Source organism: Limulus polyphemus, unplaced genomic scaffold (genome assembly GCF_000517525.1).
Source record: "Limulus polyphemus unplaced genomic scaffold, Limulus_polyphemus-2.1.2 Scaffold10839, whole genome shotgun sequence".
Taxonomy (NCBI): domain Eukaryota; kingdom Metazoa; phylum Arthropoda; class Merostomata; order Xiphosura; family Limulidae; genus Limulus; species Limulus polyphemus.
The window spans coordinates 1,869-7,035 of NW_013676449.1; the positions used below are offsets into that span (position 1 = coordinate 1,869).

At 31.2% G+C, this 5,167-nt stretch overlaps 1 long non-coding RNA gene across 1 annotated transcript in view; it reads right to left on the reverse strand.

Annotated features, from left to right (window-relative positions):
- Nucleotides 1-2,294: 2,294 nt before the first annotated feature.
- The window catches only part of LOC106476545, a 7,664-nt gene continuing 4,791 nt past the window's right edge, over nucleotides 2,295-5,167 (reverse strand). The window contains exons 2-3 of the long non-coding RNA XR_001291906.2: nucleotides 3,354-3,415; nucleotides 2,295-2,371 (exon numbers count right to left, since the gene is read on the reverse strand). This is a non-coding gene — a long non-coding RNA (uncharacterized LOC106476545). The remainder of the gene's footprint in view (nucleotides 2,372-3,353; nucleotides 3,416-5,167) is intronic.

Sequence of the window (5,167 nt, forward strand, 5' to 3'; positions counted from 1 at the left end):
TCAACTAGCACGATGTGGGGCTCTTTTATCATAATGCATTTCTTTATTTAAGGTTGAAAAGTTGATCATTACATATACAATAAAGATACAATTAGGAGCATTTTTAATGAGGTCAATTTGAAAAAAACTTTTGAGAACTGGTTTGAAGATTCCTCTCTTTACGAATGAAAAATTTCAAATGCCATCACTATATTTGACCTTTGATTGAAATACTTTGTTTGATTTAGAAAGTGGTTGAGTGTAGAGTATAGCAAAAGTCTTCAAACTTATGGCTGAAATGAATAATGAATTTATGCAATGAACTTTAAAAATTTGTGTTTCTCACAATGGTCAAGTAACGTTATGTGTCGATCATGTACTAGCCACAAGGACTTTAAAAATTTGTGTTTCTCACAATGGTCAAGTAACGTTATGTGTCGATCATGTACTAGCAACAAGAACTTTAAAAATTTGTATTTCTCACAATGGTCAAGTAACGTTATGTGTCAATCATGTACTAGCCACAAGAACTTTAAAAATTTGTGTTTCTCACAATGGTCAAGTAACGTTATGTGTCGATCATGTACTAGCCACAAGGACAGTCCCAATTTTTCTTTTCCCCTCGTTCAAATACAAAAGGAAAAGAGAACATGATTCATCTTATTTATTCTGTTTTTTTTTCATAGCACATTTATTGATAACTTCAACCAAATCAAATTTAATGAAGCTTCAAAGTACATTCTCTGTAGTCGTTACAAATTTTGACATTAAACTGTCAACAATACTACACAATTAAATCATCAATTTTACTGTAGGTAATTGGAATCGAGTCGATTGCTCTCTATAATAAGCGACAGTCAATTATTTTCAATTGTGACATGATCGGTTAAACAATAATATTATTTTTTTTTTTTATTTTGGCTAGCGCAGTCTACAAAGTTGGATTCAAAGTGTTTACCCTAACTTACATTTACAAACAATGTACATGCAGTAAGATAAGATTCTCCAAACAAATTACAAGTTTGTAATTTTTACTTGTCTGTTTTTGGAAAGTGCTGCCAGAAAAGAACTTATATGTACATCTTTCAAATGTGTGAATCTTGAAGTAGGCTTTTTGATTCAGACTTTTTCAGGTCAACCTATCAGGTTCAGTGTGTATTACAGCAAGCATCTATATATACATATATATCACCCAGTCAGGTTCAGTGTGTATACAGAAAGTTTTTTTATAACACATATATATCAACCTATCAGGTTCAGAGTGGATTATTGCAAGCATCTATATATACATATATATCACCCTGTCAGGTTCAGTGTGTATTACAGCAAGCTTCTATATATACATATATATCAACCTATCAGGTTCAGTGTGTATTACGGCAAGCTTCTATATATACATACATATCAACCTATCAGGTTCAGTGTGTATTACAGCAAGCATCTATATACACATATATATCAACCTATCAGGTTCAGTGTGTATTACAGCAAGCATCTATATACACATATATATCAACCTATCAGGTTCAGTGTGTATACAGAAAGTTTTTTGATAACACATACATATCACCCTGTCAGGTTCAGTGTGTATTACAGCAAGCATCTATATATACATATATATCAACCTATCAGGTTCAGTGTGTATAAAGAAAGTTTTTTTTATAACACACACATATCACCCTGTCAGGTTCAGTGTGTATTACAGCAAGCATTTATATATACATATATATCAACCTATCAGGTTCAGTGTGTGTATTACAGCAAGCATCTATATATACATATATATCACCCAGTCAGGTTCAGTGTGTATACAGAAAGTGTTTTTATAACACATATATATCAACCTATCAGGTTCAGTGTGTATACAGAAAGTTTTTTTATAACACATATATATCACCCTGTCAGGTTCAGTGTGTATTACAGCAAGCTTCTATATATACATATATATCAACCTATTAGGTTCAGTGTGTATACAGAAAGTGTTTTTTATAACACATATATATCAACCTATCAGGTTCAGTGTGGATTATTGCAAGCTTTCACTTGTATATTTTTTCCTACATTTTCACCATTATTAGAAAAGCATTCACTATTAATAAAACGAATGCTATGAGTCATATATTTAACGTTGTGAGTGGTTCTACATTCTGCCGATAGTTTCGTAAATAAAGAACTTTCTTCTTATTCATAATTATGTAAAATAATATTAATGGAAAAACATATAAAAGAAACTTAAAAAAAGTTTCTGATTGTAAAATTCTCATACTGCACAGATAGTCATATAAATTAACACATTTTCTCACTCTCGCTAAAGCTCCTTTCAACCTCCAATCATGACGTCCTAGAGATTAGTGAATATCCGATCTTCGTCCTTCAGAGGCCCAAACTTTGTCTAAACAAACAAACTTTCAATCAGGAATTTACCAAAGAAAGCATTAGTTTGTACAAAATTAAACAACAGATTATTCAAATTATGAAACAGTTAAACAACATATTCTTCAGACTAAAAAAACTTAGTTATATAACTGACTCTTCTGACTATAAATCTGATAAAACAGATTCTCCAAACCAACTTGATGAATAAGATATTAACCCTTTACCTTAGAAGTCTGTGCTGCTTGTGTATTAGCTGCATTTTATAAAAACATTTTTAAACTGTAAATGTGGATCAAATGTTTATTATTATCTGTGCTTATCCCACTTGAGTTTTCTAAAATTTATATAATGATTTTAATAGATCCTTCAAGAAACATAAACAGAACACTCATTCAAATTAACTGTGTTCACTCACAGTGTAGTTCCTTCCCCTTTGTTAATACACTAGCATAAAAGCTCCTCAATAATGATGGGAAACCACTGGAAACCCAAACTATTCTGTATAAAACTTGCAATACACAAAAGAATTATAAAATTTCCTTTCTCAGGAACATGCTACATATTGCTCCTGAATCCACTACGTATAACTGAGCAAACATGCTACATATTGGTGACTTTAGATAAAAGATTAAAACATACAATGATTACACACACCTGCTCTTCTTTTGAGGAAAAGTCATCCTCTTCCCTACAGGTAACTGGTATCTTCAATCTATTTTAACAAAAGCATATATATTTGCCCTAATTTTTTACTTATTTTACACAGGCATTGATAAGGTGCAAGTGCACTTCCATGTCTTTGGTCACGGGAGTCTTCCCAGCTTTCTTATTTGGATCCTACCTAGCTTGACGTCATAACGATGTGGTGTCACACACATAACGTCATGCCTGATCTGGTCCTAGTAACTTGTGGTGGAACTTGTCCAATCAAAACATGTGAAATCTAAAACAAGAGTTACCTTATGTGGTGGAGCTTGTCCAACCAAAACAATAGTTACCTTTTGTGGTGGAACTTGTCCAGCAGAGGTTGAGCTACATCTGACAAATGAACCAAGTAAACCTAAAATGGAGAGAACACAAAAGTTCATGTTAGATAACTTCACACCATTCTAAGAAAATAGTCATGCACTAATCTACTTATCATGTTTTATTACGATAACCAAGTGATGTAATTCTAGTGTAGTAATTAGCTCACGAGATCTTATTTTCAAGGTTTGGACAGGGATATGACTTCATGGTCTAATGAACTGCTTCTAACTTACAGCTTGACTTTTTCTCTATATATTCTTACGGTACCAAAAACATCACGTATTTTGACATTATTTACACCTTTCACTGACAATTTTATCATACTGAGAAACCACACTGAGCTATAAATTAGTTCATCTGCTACATATTTCACATGAAAATCATACTTACAAATGTTCCACACTTTCTCACAAAGGATCAAGAAAACTGTCAAATTCTGTGAGATTTGTTAAACGGTGAGATATTGTTGTCTACTTGTTAGAATAGGATAATTTATATCTGATGTAATTATTAATAGAAAGATGGCAACGTCACTTAATAGTTTAACATTAAAACCAACAAGTACAGCTGCACATTTGTTAAACGGTGAGATATTGTTGTCTACTAGTTAGAATAGGATGATTCATGTCTGATGTAATTATTAATAGAAAGATGGCAACGTCACTTAATAGTTTAACATTAAAACCAACAAGTACAGCTGCACACCTCTCGTCTTTATTGGAGGTCACCTTGAACAAGGTGGTTTTATGTAGTTATCAGAATGATAGTATAATCTTGATTAACCCCTTGACCATAACCCACTTACATTGTAAGGAGGTATGCAACTTTTGTGATAGTTCTTTACAGAAATGAAACTAGTGGATGAAATTCTTTTAAATTTGATATGAAAGGTCCTATAAGTATGTAGTTTCTGAAAAATCAGATATTTAATACTGATTTTTTCTAAAGCAATGTTTTTCTCATGCCTTTTTTTATTTTTGCATGTTGCCTATCCAACATGCAAAGTAATTTTCATTTTAAGATTAAAAATACTTTTATGCATCACAACATTTTTATATTTCACATGCGAAATCCTTATAATGTTGAGACAGTTGTCAAATGTTTTTTTAGGAAAAAACTATGTATTTTATCTGTTATTTTCGCTAATGGATATCTTTATGGGTTCGGTCAATTTGACCAATCACGTAACCACCATAAAAAATTAGGAAATAATTATAAACTATACCTTTTCCGTTCTAAAACAACTACAAATTACAACACGAAAAACATATGTGTTTAGACTAAATAGGTTAAATCTCATAACATTATACATTTTTATAAATTTATTATTTTTATTATACTGACCTTTCACCTGTGCCTGGCTAACAATATAGAAGTTACAATGACAGGGCACATGTGCTCTCATGTTACCATATCCAATAATATAAGACTGACCTTTAATCTCTAAAAAACATCTCTTGGCTGTTTCTTAGTGGACTAGTATTTTGTAAAATACAGTCACATTTCAATTATTATATATTATATATGTATATAGATTATTACTATTCACAAATAACTTATTGAACTTATTTTTCTTAAAAAATAAAACAGTAAATAAAGAAGTAAAGCAAACAATTATCTCTCTTAGTTACGACTTTGTACTCATTTGCTGCTTGCCATAGGTTGCTAAGGATTATCAAATTTTGCATGTGGAGGATGTGAAACAAAGTAATTTTTTAGGTTATATATATATACATTTGAATAACCAAAAAATTATAAATTACTATATCAATACCAAAGAACT